The following is an 18,280-nucleotide window of genomic DNA, read 5'->3' on the forward strand; positions in this document are numbered from 1 at the left end:
CTCAGGCTGCAGTAGTAGAGACTTTGTTTCCATGATAAGAAAGCCTTGGTCATGCTGTACTCACATAGCCTCAGCCCCCATCTGGTCTGGGCATCCCACTTGAAGAAGCATACAAACAAAGACAATAGGCAAGGTTTGAGAGGAGACCAAGAATAAAGATGGTTCCCTAGGAAGAATGTTTTAAAGAACTGGGACTATTTGCCTGGAAAAGACACAACTCAAGGCAAGTCATTAGAGCTATCTTCACGTATTTCAAGTGCCACAGGAAAAAGAGATTAGATTGTTCTTGGGGTAACAAGGGAATAGAAAAAGGAACAACGAATAACACTTAAGAGGGGAGAAGTTATGTTAAATATCCAAAAGAACTCTCTCTAGTGGTCAAAACCATCAGAAGATGAAATAGATTGTCTTGGGAAGAAGGGAGTTCCCAGGAGCTCGATGTGTCACAGCAGACGTTCCTTTCCGGGGATGTTGTTGAAGCTTCTAATGAGAAAGTGGCTAGAAGGACCATCTAATGCTAGTGCTTACTGATTTTATTTTCAAATCCATTAGTGTAAAACCACGGTCCACTTAGAGACCTATTTTTATGGTGTGATCCTTAAATGACTCCTTGGTGATTCCCCCTGCCCCCAAAGGCAGCTAGCTTGCAGAACTAGGTATCCGGAATGTTAGTACTAACCCATCTCCACTACTAGTTATACAATATTGAGGGACTCATTTAACCTTTCCCTGCTTCATTTTTCAATCTTTAAAAAGAAGTTTCCTCTATCTGTCTCACCTATTTCATGGAGATATATTAGTAAGTTTGCTAGGCTATCTCAGATGTGTCTTTGGAAAATTAAAATAAAAGGCAGGTATAACCTATGATGACTGATGTAAGTTCTAGTCACCATATCTGACACCCACTCCCCACCTTATCTGGAGCTTTTGTCATCTGTAAATTTTCTCTGATTTTTCTTAGATTTTATAGTCTTTTTGTTTGCTTGTTTTGTTCATATTTTAAAATATAAATCTTTGCTGAGTTATTGTTACATGTTAGGCAATGTATAAGTTATTGGGCTAGCCACTGTTGGATAGATAAATGACTAATGCAACAACGTTATTTCCTTTAAGGTGTTTGCCATCAAATAGAGATCTCTGTCAATACACAGATAATGTAACACGAGGTCAGATATTTGAATGCCTTAAGAGTAAGACAAATAAAATGCTACAGAAGATAGCAAGAAAGTGGGAACTCTGAAAAGTTTTACCTAGCATCACTCTAGGAAAAGCAAGGTATTCTTTTTTTAAATGTATTTCATTTTTAAATTATTTATTTATTGGTTTTTAGGGAGAGAAAGAAGGGAAAGGGGGAGAGAGAGAGAGAGAGAGAGAGAGAGAGATATGATTTTGTTGCTCCACTTAATTTATGCATTCCTCAGTTGATTTTTATATGTACCCTGATTGGGGTTTGAACCTGCAACCTTGGTGTATTGGGATGGTGCTGTCAACCAACAGAGCTACTTAGCTAAGGCAAGTTATTCTTCCTTCCTTCCTCCCTCCCTCCCTCCCTCCCTCCCTCCCTCCCTCCCTTCCTTCCTTCCTTCCTTCCTTCCTTTCTCCCTCCCTCCACCCTCCCCTCCCCTCCCTTCCTTTTCTCCTTCTTTCTTTCCTTCTCTCCCTCCCCCCTCCCTCCCTCCTTCCTTTCTCTCTCTCTTTCTTTTCTTTTCTTTCTTTTTTTAAATCCCCAACTCTGCTGGGGTTCAGTAGAAGCTGGTTCTGCTCTAGATGACAAGTTTTCGCATTGGTGTTGAGAAGCGGTTCAACTGTCTGAGTTTTACATTTTAGTCCTTTGCATTGGCCTTGAGAAAAGAGGTACTAATTTCTCTATTTCTTTTAAAGATGAAAAAAGTGAGCTCAGCAAGGTCAAGTACAAGTCAGAAACTTGTGCAAGGCATACCCTCATCACTGCAACTAGAGTTTCAATGCACAAAACAAGACTTGTTTCAGAGTGATTTATTACAAGTTTGCCTTTTTAGGTGTTTAATAGTGGCCACCCAGTAGGATGTTTGCTTTTTCCTGGGATCAGGCTTAACTCCTTTTTATGTGCAGAGATGCTGAAATTAGCAGAATGTGGGCTAAAGGGAAATTGTCAACCCTGGACAAGTAAGTTGCAATAGGTTTCATAAACTCTTATTGTCCCTATTTTACAAACTAGGAAATTGAGTCTTAGTGTGTTTAAGGAATTCTCCCAAGTTTACACAGTTAGGAAGTGGTGATATCAAGATTTTAATATAAAGAAGAAATATATGAATGAAGAAACAAAATGTTATTTATAAACCTACTTAATATATACACTTGTACATACACATTTACACATATTTAAATTCACTCTATAAAAATTATTTCATGTGCCTTACAGCACAGGACTCATATAAAATAAAGAAAATAAAAAAAATAAAAAAATCAAGGCCACGAGAAGGAAGATTATATTAACCATGTGAGCTTAACCTATATCATCAAATGTGAAAACAAGAAAGGGAAAACAACTCTTTTAAAAGCTATTTTACCCATAACGGTTGTTTTTATTTTCGTAACCTTACATTAACAAACTAAGTAAACACAAGGTAAGCTATGATTTTTCCCTGAACATATTTTTAATATTTGAGCAACATTGGAATTTAAAACTTCTTGATATTTATTCTTAAATAAAATAATTTAAAATTTTTAAAGTATTTCCTAAATGTTGCAGTACCACATTACATTTAGTTCTAAGCCTCTTTACCTTACTTAGTGTTGATATAAGAGACTGGAATTCTGTTTTATTCCCTTGCTTTTTTCTAGAATCTGTCGTGCACAAGTGCACAGCACCTAGATCCTTCCCAAATAATAATTGGTAAATGAATATTGAATGATGCCTATTATACTACTGATATATGTGTGTATGGGTTTAAAATGTGTCATTCTCTTCATCTAAAGGCTCCATCAACTCACAAGTTTACCAGTTGTTCCTTCTATGCACATGATTCTCTCTTGCATCAGTCCTGGTCAGTTAGCACCTCTCACTATTGGAAGTCCCCAAATTTGAATGCAAAAGCCTGGGGCATGTGCTAAGACTATATCATAGGACTTTGGGAAGAAAATATTAAAATTCTTAATTTATTGTATTTTTGTCTCATGCTTTTTTACATTTTGTTTATGTATGTGCTATGTAATAATACATACTATATCTATTCAGTGGTGCATTTTAAAAATGTATACATAAATATACAGATATTGAGGGAACATGCTCAAGCATTTTACTGATAGCAATGTATGATCTAAAAGCTTGAAAGTGTAACCAAATTATTCTGCTAAATTAAGCATAATTTAACCAAAAATAATCCTTACAACCATAAAAAAATTACTGCTTTACTATGGTTGGGTTTAGGGGCAGGGAGTGGGCTGGTTTTTTATATTTTTTATAACATAAATGTACAAGTAAATAATTCGCAACAATTCACTTAGCAATTAAATATAGTGACTCTTGGAGATTGCTTTTCCTTCAAAAAAGAGCCCAGTTAAATCCTGAGAAAGTTTTTTCTGGTTTTTCTTCCATCTGCTGAAGTTTGTCATTTCGAAGGAAGGCTGTCAGGTTACTCAAAACCTGTGTTGGGTATGAAAAGTCCAGTCCTGTGTTTAAGTTCCTTCTTTACTGGTATTCTGTGTAATATTGAGCACATTATGTAATTTGCCTCTATCTCATTTCTTTTACGGATGAAATAAAGATAATAATACTTAGAATCTACCTCATAGCAGTATAGTATAGATAAAGAACACTTTGTTCCCTCTGTCAACTAAATGCAGTGTTCTTAAGTAATAACCTTGAATAATATCAGTTTAAAATGCTGTGTTTTTATATACTTTTCCCTTTTAAAACTTATTTTCATTAAAAAACAAACAAACAAAACATCACATTTCTAAGTACTACTATTTGTTTTGTAAACTTCATACACTTAGGTTTTGTCAGTATCTATTTCTCTCGCTCTCTTTCTTCTGTCTGTGTCACACACATTCTCTCTCTCTCTCTTTCTCTCTTTCTCTCTTCCTCTCTCATTCAATAAGGAAAACCATAAGATGGCATCAAGCAAAAAACAGGGGATTTGAAGTGAGTTCTCTTATTCAACTTTCCTTTAAGTTTTAGGCCATCCAATGGTCATGTTTATTTAATCGTCATGTGTTTGTGTTTAAGAATAATCCACAGACTCTTAAATCAGCAGCAATCTGAAAACATTTAGAGCCTATGATAATACTTGGTATATAGTAGATGATGAATAAAAATTGAATGAAAGGAAAATGCAGAAAGCTTCTTAATTTCATTTTTTTTTAAAAAAGAAAGAAAACAAAACTTAAAACCAATTCTGAGCATTAAAGTGACTAAGTTAGTTACTCAAAATTGGTTCAGGTAGTTTAAGAGCTGGATCTAGAATTTATTCCTCTTAATTTCCAGCTACAGGTTTTTTACCTCAGCAACCTGTTGCTTATATAGGACTGTTAAATATAATGTGCCAAAGATGCATCATAGAAAAAAAAAATCAGAATCCCTTGGGTTCACCATCTCCAAAAGGCACCTAATTATGTGGCGTTCACATATCATGTGAAATATGCAAAGTCAATATCATATACAAATATGCAAAATATAAATCGTGCACGTATTGAATTAAAATGTTTATTTTTAAAAGGAAGGGGCCATCGGCAATCTTCCATGACTTATTCTACCGTCTAGCACTGTTTGTATACCCATACAGGTGACTTGCAGTCCTCAGACCAGCTAAAAGTAGATTAGCTATTTCATCAAAATGTTTATCTTTGTCTCTGTGTATTTCTGTAGTGATTTTCTCTGAATTTACCTACGAATAAAGCATCACAACCCCAGTGCACTTAATAAACTTATCTTGCACTATTTTGGCCTATGTGATAGCTAACCCATTGACAAAAGAAATTCACTCTGATAAAAGCCTTTCTTGGCCACTTATCAGCCAGATCAGGCCGTGAAATCACAACACAATGCATGCCTCTTCCATGGGGCACTATACAGCAGCGATTAAAAAAACCCCTCACTTCCATATCCAGTGGAGTTGTAGTTTATTACTATCACCCTCTTAAGTCCAAGGGACACCAGTTTCCAGCCTTGCAACTTGGTGCACACAGGGTTTTCCGCCCTTCCCTCACTCCGCTGGGCCTTTCTACCTGTCCTCTCCTACTGTCTACAGGTCCCGAACATTAGAAAATAGAAAATGTGATGATCTTTGTGTGTCTCTGTGAAATGTGTGTATGTGTGCGTGTGTTTGGGTGTAACGGGCCTTCTGTTTGGCCGCGCGGCCTGTCTGTCAGGGCGCGGGCCAATGGCAGGCTGCCTTATATAAAATGAGTGTTTTCAGTCTCTCCGGGTTGCATGTACTGTATGTGGAGCAGTGTACAGTGGAGCGGAGGCAGAGCGGCTCCGCGAGCTCCTCTCCACTTTCCCATAGAGAACCCCTGACTGGCCGGGGAGGGCGAGCCACACACACGCCCTTACAGCCGGCGAGCCCGCGAGGTAGGCGCCCCTCATCCCCAGCCTTCGCCGGCGCTCTCCCCGCACTTTCTGTTTTCCTAGTCACTTGCGAGCCGCCGGGCTGCAGCCCCAAGGACTCCGCGGCAGGAGCAGCGGCGGCGGCGGCAGCCGGTAGGGTGGACTTGAGGAAGACGGAGGGAACCCCGCGCGTCGGGAGCCGCCGCCAGCCGCCCCGCTCCCCGGGCACTTTCCCCCTCTGCCAAAACTTTGGGTCGGGAGAGGTCGGGGGCGAGGGTCGCGGCGGCCGCGCCGGCGGGGGCGGGGGGCGCGGAGGCAGTGCCCCGCGGGCGGGAGGCTGGGGGCCGGGCTGGGGAGTAGTAGGCCAGCCGGTGCCAGGCTGCGTTTGCAACCAGCACCTCTCGGCACACAGGCAGCGCCGCCCGAGAGGGGGCACGGGGGCCGGGGCGCGGGCAGGAGCAGCCCGAGGAAAACAACAACAGAGCCCTCACGCCGGCGGGCGGCTCGTGGCCGCCCGGGGAGCCCCAAACTTCATCGCGGCGAAAGTACGTGGATCCCAGCCTGGTCTCGGCTGCCGGGGAGGTGGGGCCTGGGGAGCAGGGGCAGGGGAGGAAGGTACGCGGAGCCAGCCCTCGGTGGATTTATGGAACGTGTCGTGTGCGTTGGTGACCGGGAACGGCAGCAGCCCGGTGGCTCGTTCATCTGGAGTTTGGGATTTGGGTGTTCCGGCCCCGCGGATCGCTGCCCTCTCACCCCCCGCCCCCCCAACCAAATGCGCGGCGAGTAGAGAAAGTGCTGTTTTAGTGCCAGAGTAGCCAGGAGGAAGAATAGGAGGAGAGGGAAGAGGGCGAGGGAGAAGGGGAGAGCGAAGAGGGAGGGAACGAGAGGTGGGGGGGGGGGGACGAGAGAGAGAGAGAGAGAGAGAGAGAGAGAGAAGAGGGAAGAGAAGAGAAGAGAAGAGAACGGGAGGGAAGAGAGGAGGGGGAAGAGGAGGAGGGAGGCTGTGTCAGGATTTTGCTTGAATGTGGGATTATGTTGTGTCAATAAGTTTAAGGTGGAGAGAGCCAGGCTAGGGGTGGCGGTGGCGGGGAGGAGGAAGGCCTTGGCTGTTTAAAGTCTTATTTCTGAAGGTAAGTTATGGCATTGCATGGTTGCGATGACAGAAAACTTGCAGATCTTTCATCCGGGGATGGGGTCGATGCCTCTCGACAGAGCTCCCCAGCTCTCTAAAGCCACACTCGTGTTACACTGTTATTTGCCGCGATCCGGGTCGCTAGTAAATTACAGAAATCAGACTCGAGGTTTCTTTTCCTCCTCCACCTCGTCTCCGCTTGCTCACCCTCAGAAACGTATTATTATTTTTTAATTTTTTTGGTATCGTATGAAACTTAACGTAACTGAGACCAAACCCGAGTCCTGTAATTTACAAGGACCCTGAATCCAGGAATCTGGAACACGTTAATGTGTGAAATATCCCCCGATCATTTCTGCTAAATGAGGAAGGTAAAACGAAACGATGCAAAAAGCTAAGACACAACATGTACGACAGAGGGGGGGGGGGGGGAGAGGGAGAGACGGAGAGAGAAGCTATTTTTTGCTTTCCTTTCTGTAGAAAGGAAAATAAAGCATGCATTCCCCCTTCCTTCCCGGTGTGGAGGGTCTAGTCAATATTTTCACTGAGGACAAATGAGTCCAGGTGGCTCTCGCTGAAAAGTTTCGCGAGGTGGGGTGGAGGTCGGGGGGGTGGTGGCTCGAAGGGGAAGGTGGGTGGAGGTTGTGGGGGATGGGGACGGAACGAGCTCTGCCTCTGCTAATGATCATTGGCCTGGGGCTTTGAAACCATTGCCTGTCCTGCTAATGACACGTCCAGTTCTCGTCTCCCGTGCGCGGCCGCCGGGCTGCCGGGACTGGGGTACTTTCCCCGCGCGGGGAGGGGCGTTCTTCGCCATCCCCTGGGGCTGCCCACTCGCGGCGTGGGGGCCCTCACGCGCGCCCCCTGCTCTGCGCGCCGCCACCACCTCTGCTCGCGCGACTTGTGTAGCCAGCCCGCGGCGAGGGGGCGCGGGGGTCCCCGGCGCGGACGTCCCCGTGCGGCCACCCGGCGCCCGGCCCCACGCGCAGCGCGCGGTCCGAGCCCGGAATGGCAGCGCCCGGCCGGGCGGCGGTGCCTCCCTGGGGGGCAGTGGAGGCAGCGGCGGTGGCGGCGGGATCTTCGCCGGGGCCCGCGGGAGGAGGAGAGAGAGGAGGAGGCGGGGAAGGAGGAGGAAGAGGAGGAGAGGGAGGCTTTCTCTGCCCAGGCTGCCGCCAGTTCGAGCGGCCACGGCCGCGGGGATACCCCACTCGTTGCTCCTCCGTTATGAAAAGGTGTTCAGCAGACTTTTACGCCCGGAGTGTGGGATTTGCACTTCATTTTTTTTTTCTCTCCCCTCTTCCCCAAAGCAAGATGGACTCTATTCTCTTTCTCTTTCTCCCTCTGCCTCTGTCTTGTCAGCCTTTAAGATCGACATTTTGTACTAAGATGCAAACTTGATGGTGACCAGCAACAAAGCCAGGGTGGGATCTCGTGCTCCCTCCCTCCCTCTCCGTTTCCCAGCGCCCCCCACCCTGAACTCGCAGACCTGGTGGCCGTGCACTTGCCGCCCGGGGCTCGGGCTAGTGTGTCTCCTCGTTCGGTTCCGATCTCCAGTTTCGGGATTGAGACCGGAGCCGGGCGTTTGGGCAATGGCTGTGGCAGCCCAGGTCTGCAGGGCTGAGGGCTGCGCTACCTGGCCCCGCTGCCATCGCCGTGCTACCTCCGCCTGGCTCCTGGGCACCGTGGAGGCTCGGGCTGCCGATCGATTGCTATGATTTAGTTACTGGTGTATTTGTCCTGGGGGCGGCGATCACTTGTGCAACTTGATGAATGGTCGCGGTGTGGGTTTTGGGTTTGCAGAATAGATCAACTTTGTGCTTTGTACAGACGGGGAGTATAGGGAGGTACCTTGGAATGCCATCCGGGCTACCCTCAGCCTCTGCCCTCTGACTGAAGCCGGGGAGCTTCTTTGCTTTTATTGCCCCACAGTTCGCACGTGGGGTGAAGGGAGGGAAGGGGTTGATGACAGATGGACTCCTGGGTTTTGGGGGAGTCCTTCGTAGATGTTGCAGGAGTTGGGACTCTTGGAAAGCTCTAACATACTGATGATGTACCTTTATTTGATACTTTATAGGTCACTATCATATGACAAAGGCTTTGCCGCAGTTCATCTCCTCCCTGTGTACTTTCCATTTGCCTTCCTGGGTAAGTATGCAAACTCTTCATATAGGAAACCCGGATGGCTTTTTTTACTAATGACTTAAGGGTCCTTACTGTTTACAAGAGAAGATGCTTGATTGAGATTGCAACACTGCAGAATATTAGTTTCACTGAGGTTCCCATAGCAGAAGCCAATTTAGGATTCTTAGTATTTAGATTTCAGCTGCCCTTACTGTTATTTTAAGATAGTTTAAATGTTCATTGCACGTTTATATGCAATTAAGTGTTATTTAAAAACTTACTTCCAAATAAGCATTTTAATCGTTAATGAAATTTACAGAGTTGAAGGCTTAGGATATTTAATGTTAGTTAATATTGTACAAAGAGTGCAGCTTATGAGTGGAGAGAATTATTGAAAACCCAGGGAAGCATTGTACAGAAGGCCTCGCTAATTATAGTGAGCAAGTTTCGTTTATTCCTTCCTAGGCCTCTTTCTTTGGCGACTTGTGTTGTTTGTGACAATGACTTTTGTAGCTGGAAAGAGCGGACGGGACAGTGTAGTAAATCTAACATCTAGTGTACCAACCAGCTTGATTGTAAAGGCAAATAACTGTGACCATATTGATGATAATTTATTTCCTTCACAATGTATGTATTTGGAGAAATTGGGTACATTTTAACAGTCTGCATATACAATAGATAGTGACTTTGAAATTCATTATTAAGTACCTTTTTCAGATACTGAAAAATCTGTGAAATAATGTGTGGGACAGCAAGTGCCTGAAAAACTTGTGAGAAGTAATGGCGTCTGTGAAAACTGAGGGTTTATAGAGCATTAGAAAGCATCACGATGAGCTCAAACTGTAGAAAACCAACTTGTAATTTTGCCTCTCCCTTGTAAGGAACTCCTCAGGTACTCTTTAAGTTGCTGATATGTTAAGAAAAGTGGTTGTTTTAATAATATAAATCAGCCGTGGTGCTTTGTAAGCCTACCATAGTGAAGATGGAGATTAAACAGGGTGGGCAAAAGTAGATTTACAGTTTGAGTATGCAAAACAGAGATTATTCTTGTATTATTATGTATTGTTGTATTACTTACTTGTGTTACAACTGTAAACCTGATTTTTCCCACCCCTGTATTTTGTGAATGAAAATGAACTTGGACTCAGTTTTCCATAATAGAAAAAAAAAGGGAACTTATCTGTATTGTTTCTTGGCTTGCTGGGAAATTGTGCGTGTACTAAAAGGTCATTTTAGTATTAAGAGGAATTGAGTTTGGAGACCAGGCCTTTCTGGTAATTTCCATACAGTAGCAAAATATACTTTAACATTGCTGAGAACCTTAGATGAAGTAAGATATAAACTCTGTGTCAGACATCTTTTATCAAATGTCAATATAACATTTCAAATAGTTTTGAGAACTTCCTAATATAGCATACATAAAAGGCCAATTGGAGTGGTCAGATTGAGATTGTTCTGTAAAGTGAATTTAGTGCACACCAAAATATATGGATTTTATATCACTGATTATTTTTTAAGCTTGTTTGGGAGAAAAATTCTTTATTTTTGAACATATGGCAAGAGTATTCAAAGTGCATTCTTGATTACTAAAGAACATCACAGTTATACATGTGAGACACATTATTTTGCTCACTGGCACAAACTTTTAATGTTAGTTCTTTCTCCATGGAAATGTATTTGGCCAATTCAAAATTTAATATGGGAATCTGTAATTTCCAGAATAAAAGCTATTTGATGGTCTCTCATGTATTTCTTTGAGATATCAAGTAACTGCTTCATTAAAATAATATTATTTTCAAGAATAGTCTTGGTCTTTGAAGTCAAAGAAGTTTTTATAGTATAAAACTTGTAGTAGTAATTGTAAAAAGTCACCCTAACAGTGAATTACTAGTTATTTGCATCTAAAATGTACTTGCTAGATTTGAGATTTAATTATCAAAACAAGAATTTAGATAAAGGTTTTGCTTCTACATCACCAAGTGTTTCCAGATTTCACATTATATTAGTCTACATATCTCTTATTCAGCTCTGAAACTGAAGCCTTAGTTTGCATCTTATCTTTAATGCTTGCTATTGAAAAGGAGACTCATCTATCTTGTTTTTCAGTGCTATATATTTGGGAGGTACTGTGGCAGTTTTAGAAAGAATCTTTCACTGGAGATTTAGATATTAAATATTGGCAATTGTTACACTTTTTAAAATCCTTCTTGGTTTTAGTATCCAGATTAAAAAAAAAAAAAGTTCCAGGTTTAAGAGTTTGTGAGGCAACTCTGCTTTTAACATATGTATAGCTCTGCTATAAAACTTGAAAAGTATATTCCACCATTGGCTTTATAGACCTGATCTTAATGCTTAATCCATCGAAACAGAGGAGTTTTGCCTAGACATTTGAGTGAAAGCTAGGATGAACATGTAAATAATTGCGGTTTGTTTGTGCTGTAAGTAACTATGGAGTTGCTAAGTTTTTTGTACGTAGTAAAGGAAGAAGAAACAACAATCTTAAAATAATGTGGCACAACGCATAAAAATCCAACTTGGCAGTTAAAGTATTTAGCCATGTTTTCAGTAAAATTACGAGCATAATTTTTAATTATTAATCAATAGCTATCATACTTAAAGTTTGTTTTCCCACATTTCATAAAGAACGTGGGTAAAGCAAGAACCATCCAAAGGATCTTAACCGTGAGTATCAGTGAATTTAATATTATAGAACTTTAATAGAAATAATAAAGACTTTACATCTCAACCTTATTACAAAGTCTTTTTGAAAATAGCCTCATTATAGGCATGCCTGCTTTTGCTGTACTAAAGGAAATTCTGAAGTTATTACTGTCTTACAAAAGTGCAAAAAATGTTTAAAATTGTGCTATTTAAATGTTCTAAATTCTTTATTTTTTAAGAGGCAGGGAGGCAGGTAGACTCCCTCATTGCCCACCTGACAACTGGGTCTGGGACTGATGCTCTGTCCATTTAGGGCCACTGCTCGTTGCTTGGCAACCGAGCTATTTTAGCACCTAAGGTGAGGCCATGGAGCCATCCTCAGCACCTGGGGCCAACTTGCTTGAACCATTCTATCCATGGCTGTGGGAGGGGAAGAGAGAGAGAGACAGAGAGAGAAAGAGAAAGAGAGAGAGAGAAGGGGGAGGTATGGAAAAGCAGATGGTCGCTTCTCCTGTGTGCCCTGACTGGGAATTGAACCCAGCACTTCCAAACACTGGGCAGACACTCTACCGCTGAGCCAACCAGCCAGGGCCTAAATGTTCTAAATTATTAAATTTAGGCAAGGAATTTTGGCATATTGCATCACCACCACTGTGGCATACCTGTATTTTAATATTTAAACTTAATAAGCAGGTGCTTAACCTAAGAAGTACTTAACCTAAGAAGTACTTAACCTAAGAAGTACTTAACCTAAGAAGTCAACACTTAGTGAACTTATTTGAAGTCTTTTTGTTCTTTTTCCTTTTTTGTTTTAACAATTCATCACTAAGGACACCTTTTAAAATAGGTCCGAGTGGTATCCTATAGTTTTCGTAGGCTCCCTTCCCCTTACTATGAAATGAAAGTGAAGTCAAATTATAAGAACATTGTCATTATATGGCTTCGTTTTTATCATGTGCCCCAGGTAAATGAGATGCAGGTAATCCTCAGGCTATACATGAGAAACACTGCTCTGAAGGAGGTAACTGAAGACTGAATGGAAGTTCTTCCAATTAAAAAATTCTTTGACTGCCATTCAATGGGGAGTGGGGTGGGGTTGTACTATCTAAAGGGCAGTTATCACGTATGGTGTTGAAGTGCAGAGATTCCTGTGTTTTAAGTCATCCCTGAGGAAAGCACTTTGTGAGTACAGCTTTCACTTAACATTCATATGTGTTCATATTATTCCTTAGAAGGCAATTACAGTTCCTTGAAATGCCAGGACATCATTTCAAAAATGGTAAAGATATACACAGAAAATCCTCCTGTATTAATGAGAATTGTTTTCTTTTTTTTTTCTTTCAAAGAAAGAGATAAAGTGAGAATTAAAAAATCAATTATACAGTGGAAATGCAAAATAAGGCAAGCCAGTAAAGGATTCTGTCTAAAAGTATATAGAGAGAAGGTGGAAGGCTATGGGAATGAAATGATTAAATATAGGCCTTGAAACATTGACACATACCAAAATATAAACTTATTAAGTTAGAATGTGTGAGTCAGTTCAAGGATCTAGAGAATGAAATAACTTCAGCTAGTGAGAAGGTTGTATAAAATCTAAAGTAAATATCAGAATGAGTTGAATCTTATAAAATTTTAGAAAAGTTAAAAATATTGTAAAATAATGATTAAAGAATTAAACCAAGTTAAACATGGCCTTAGGGTGAAAATATCAAGGAATAAATAAGTTCCTGGAATGGAATCACTGAGATCTAAAAGGACAGAGAAGGATTTTATCCATGAATTATTCCATAGAAAGGGATAATTGAATGAAAGATTGATAACTTATTTCAAAGGAGAAATAAGAACAAGGACAAAAGTTGTTTAAAGCAGCTGTATTTCTTCAATGTTTTTTGCTGAGATGTATATAAGAAATACCTTTTATGTCCGAATGCACATATAAAAACTGAAACAGAAGTTTTTTGAAGCAGTACTAAGAGCAGTGCCCTCTGATGTTTTCTATTCCTATCTAATCCTCTAAGTCTAATCTGTTCCACATTATTTAACTAAGATATAAATGCAGGGGTCATTCACTAAATTGACTTTTATGACTTACAGTTTGAGAAGCACCAACTTTCAGTGCTTGCTAAAAGGAGAAGCCTTCAGGCCCCACTCCAAGATATTCTGAGTCCATGTGTCTGGTGTGTGGCTCAGGAATCGGCATTTTAACTAGTACTCTAGGGCAGTGGTTCTCAACCTTTCTAATGCTGTGACCCCTCAATACAGTTCCTCATGTTGCGGTGACCCCAAACCAAAAAATAATTTTGGTGGCTACTTCATAACTGTAATTTTGCTACAGTTATGATTCGGAATGTAAATACCTGATATGCATTATGTATTTTCCAATGGCTTTAGGCAACCCTACCGGGGTCGCAACCCACAGGTTGAGAACTGCTGCTCTAGGGGATACTGAGGCAGGCGTGGGGTCCTCTGATACACTTTGAGAAACTGGTATAGGGACAGACGGCTAAAGGTTGAATGGGAGTTATGTACTGAATTTGAGCTTAGAGTTCATTGACTTCTGAGGTCTCTTCCAACTTCAGAATTCTATGGCTGTATGTCAGTCAGCCTTTTGCAATACTGAGAGGACTCTCACTGTCCTTGTAGATACACTTGTAGATAATCCTGCAGTAGCAGCTGTAGTACAAGGAACAGAATCTTTGCAGGCAAAGAACCTGAGTTCTACTCCTGCGTCTGTTGCTTACTAAGCTGAGAGACTTTGAGCATGTCCCTTTGGAGTAAGCTTCAGTTATCCTATGTGCAAAAGGTCATATTCTTTACCATGCTACAGAATGAGAATTACAAAGACAACGATGTCTGTCATGACCGTTATACACAATCAGCACTAAAAATCCAGTGTAGATTTTTATAGTTACATCTCAACTTCATCCTAACTCCCACTAAGTTTGAAATATGTACCTAAGGCCCTGGCCAGTTTCCTCGATGGATAGAGTGTCAGCCCAGTGTGCAGAAGTCCTGGGTTCAAGGCCTGGTCATAGCATACATGAAGAGTGATCATCTGCTTCTCTTCCTCTCCCTCTTCCCCTTCTCTCTCTCTTCCCCTCTTGAAGCCAGTAGTTCAGTTGGTTCAGACATTGGCCCTGGGCGCTGAGGATAGCTTGGTTGATTTTTTTTTTTTTTGTATTTTTCTGAAGCTGGAAACGGGGAGAGACAGCCAGACAGACTTCCGCATGCACCCGACCGGGATCCACCCGGCACGCCCACCAGGGGCGATGCTCTGCCCACCAGGGGGCGATGCTCTGCCCCTCCGGGGCATTGCTCTGCCGCGACCAGAGACACTCTAGCGCCTGGGGCAGGGGCCGAGGAGCCATCCCCAGCGCCCGGGCCATCTTTGCTCCAATGGAGCCTTGTCTGCGGGAGGGGAAGAGAGAGACAGAGAGGAAGGAGGGGGTGGGGGTGGAGAAGCAAATGGACGCTTCTCCTATGTGCCCTGGCCGGGAATCAAACCCGGGTCCCCCGCACGCCAGGCCGACGCTCTACCGCTGAGCCAACCGGCCAGGGCCAGCTTAGTTGATTTGAACATCGGCCCCAGATGGGGGTTGTGGGGTGCACCCGGGTCAAGGCACATATGGGAGTCTGTCTGTCTCCCCTCCTCTCATTTAAAAAAAAAGAAATTCCTCAAAGATTTACCTGTACCTTTAATTTTAGTTTTCTCTAAAGCAGCGATTTTCAACCTGTGTACTGTAGCACAATGGTGTGTCCTCCAAAACTTTAAAACATTAAATACTTGACCATTTAGTCGTAGGCCTGCAAACAAGAAAATGACAACAGGTTCAGGTATACAGTTCTGTAATACATCATCTTTCTATTGCCTGGTGTGTTCACCACCCCAAGTCAAATCGCCCGCCTTCACCACCTCTTACCCCTCTACCCCCTTCCTCCAGAAACCTGTATAATTTTATTATCCAATGTCACTCCAGTAAAGTCAATAAAAATTTTTTAAAATGACAGCAACCATCACAACAATAGATGTCTGGTGTGAATGAATCAAAATTGTATCTTTTTTTTTTTTGGTCAAGATATATATTTTTTGGTGTGCCACAGAATGTTAGTAATTAATATTTGCCACGAGATGAAAGAGGTTGTGAGTGGCTGCTTTAAAGTAATTCTCAGCTCTGGTATCGTGAAACACTACTGTGTTTTTCACTGGGTGTGAGGAGCTGTTCAAGTAATTGGTTACTGAAGGAAATAAGAGTAACCAGAGGAAAGAAACAAAAAGAATAGCTGAGGCTTTCATAGCTAAGTACATTGCTCTTTCAGGTTTGGAGAAGGATTTTTTCACCTTTAAAAAAAAATAAAGCACAGGACAGGAGAATAGCTCTTTTCATATTCCGAGGTGGTTAGTTTAGTATTCCCTCTGGTGACTTGGATACATCTTAGAATGCTTTAGAGCATCACTTCTCATACTTTCTTCTACCATGACACACGCGACACATAGTTCACAGGGTGATGAAGCCACTTCTTTCTCTATAAGAATGTCAGAATACACCCTGGCAGGGTGGGTCACTGGATAGAGGATCATCCCTGAGCACCAAGATTGCAGGTTCGAACCCCAGTCAGGGCACATAGGAGAAGTAATCAGTGAGTACACAATTAAAATGGGAAACCTACGTGGAGCAATGAGTTAATGCTTCTCTCTCTCTCTCTCTCTCTCTCTCACACACACACACACACACACACACTTCTTTCACTAAAGTCAATGGAAAATTTAAAAAAAAATGACAATACAAGTAAGAATCATGTTATCGTAATGAAAACCTTGACTATACCCATACACACAAGAGAAATCCTTTATGAACTGTGGTACTTTAACTCTTTGTAACTAATTGCTTAGGGCACTCTTCATAACCAGTTAAAACACCCTTGTGTAAAGGCATGAAGATTGAGAAGCATTACATCCAGAGCGCGTAACAAATTATATTGCACAGAACAGACACTTAGATAAAAAAGAGGCAAGTGAAGAAGATGAATGGGAAATACACCAAATCCCTGAAATCTCAAACAATGTGGAAACTAAAAGCTGGGGAAAATGCAACACGTGGTCAAATGCAAAGGATGTCAAAACCGCTACAAGCAGAATCAGAGTTCTCAGACAGTACTGTCTTCCTCAAATACTCGTTACCTCTAACAGAAACATTCATTTTAAGTAGTCTCAATATTAATTTTATTTGTTTGAATTAATTAAAATGAAATAACTTTGCATTTCTTAATTTTTAAGGTTATATTTCCAAGGAACATCTTTTCTGCTTTGCTAAATTTTAATTTGGTATACTCTTTCATCTTCAATAAATTGAAATAAGTAAATCAGAAAAAGCTAAGAACTGTATGATTCCATACGTGGGTGGGACACAAAATTGAGACTCATGGACATAGATAAAAGTGCTGTGGTTACCAGGGAGAGGGAAAGGTGGGGAGAGGGGAAGGGGAGGGAGAGGGAGAGGGAGAGGGGAAGGGGAGGGGCTTAAAGAGAAACAAAATCCAGGGAGACAGAGGATGATTTTACTTTGGGTGATGGGTATACAGCAGGCGTCGGGAACTTTTTTGGCTGAGAGAGCTATGAACGCCACATATTTTAAAATGTTATTCTGTGAGAGCCATACAACGACCCATGTATGTTATGCATTATCCAATAAAAATTTGGTGTTGTCCCAGAGGACAGCTGTGATTGGCTCAGCCACCCGAACCATGAACATGAGTGGTAGGAAATGAATGGATTGTAATACATGAGAATGTTTTATATTTTTAAGGTTATTATTATTTTTTTATTTTTTTGTATTTTTCTGAAGTTGAAAACGGGGAGGCAGTCAGAAAGACTCCCGCATGCGCCCAACCGGGATCCACCCGGCATGCCCACCAGGGGGTGATGTTTTGCCCATTTGGGGCATCGATCTGTTGCGACCAGAGCCAGTCTAGCGCCTGAGGCAGAGGCCACAGAGCCATCCTCAGCGCCTGGGTCAACTTTGCTCCTTTGGAGCCTTGGCTGCGGGAGGGGAAGAGAGAGACAGAGAGGAAGGAGAGGAGGAGGGGTGGAGAAGCAGATGGGTGCTTCTCCTGTGTGCCCTGGCCGGGAATCGAACCCGGGACTCCTGCACACCAGGCCGACGCTCTACCACTGAGCCAGCCGGCCAGGGCCGGTTATTATTTTTTTTATTAAAGATTTGTCTGCGAACCAGATGCAGCCATCAAAAGAGCCACATATGGCTCGCGAGCCATAGGTTCCCGACCCCTGATATACAGCATAATCGACTGTCCAAATGATGTGGAGATGTTTTTTATAAATCTATGTACTCTGGTTTACCAGTGTCACCCTGTTAAATATAATTGTCTAAATAAAAAAATAAATTAATAAATAAAAAAATAAATGAATTGATTAGCACCTGACCAGGTGGTCGTGCTGTGGATCAAGCCTCAGATTGGGACTCAGAGGGCCCAGGTTTGAAGCCCCATGGTCACCGGCTTGAACGCAGACTCACCAGCTTGCGCACGGGGTTTCTGGCTTGAGTATGGGATCATAGACATGACCCCATGGTCGCTGGCTTGAGCAAGGGGTCACTTGCTCTGCTGTTGCTCCCTGGTCAAGGCACATGAGAAAGCAATCTGAACAACTAAAGTGCCGCAACAAAGAATTGATGCTTTTCATCTCTATCCCTTTCTATCTGTCTCTCCGTCTCTGTCCCTCTCTCTGTCTCTGTCAAAAAAGAAAATAGTAAGTTAATTAGCTGTATATGTTTTGAAAATACCTTTGTATTTTCATCAGTAGTAGTATTGGTTATATATTC

General features: G+C 42.3%; 1 protein-coding gene across 11 annotated transcripts in view; it reads left to right on the forward strand.

Annotated features, from left to right (window-relative positions):
- Nucleotides 1-5,419: 5,419 nt before the first annotated feature.
- BBX (BBX high mobility group box domain containing) overlaps nucleotides 5,420-18,280 on the forward strand; it is a 297,900-nt gene continuing 285,039 nt past the window's right edge. For 7 of the 11 annotated variants that reach the window (XM_066241808.1, XM_066241809.1, XM_066241811.1 and 4 more), the window contains exons 1-2: nucleotides 5,420-5,554; nucleotides 8,737-8,807. The gene's annotated coding sequence lies outside the window, so the exon portion shown is untranslated. Of the gene's footprint in view, nucleotides 5,555-5,664; nucleotides 5,684-5,941; nucleotides 6,076-6,509; nucleotides 6,661-7,875; nucleotides 7,895-8,736; nucleotides 8,808-18,280 lie in introns of those variants that run through there. The other 4 variants (XM_066241805.1, XM_066241803.1, XM_066241801.1 and 1 more) reach the window with 4 other exon arrangements.

The sequence above is a fragment of the Saccopteryx bilineata genome, chromosome 8, assembly GCF_036850765.1.
Source record: "Saccopteryx bilineata isolate mSacBil1 chromosome 8, mSacBil1_pri_phased_curated, whole genome shotgun sequence".
NCBI lineage: Eukaryota > Metazoa > Chordata > Mammalia > Chiroptera > Emballonuridae > Saccopteryx > Saccopteryx bilineata.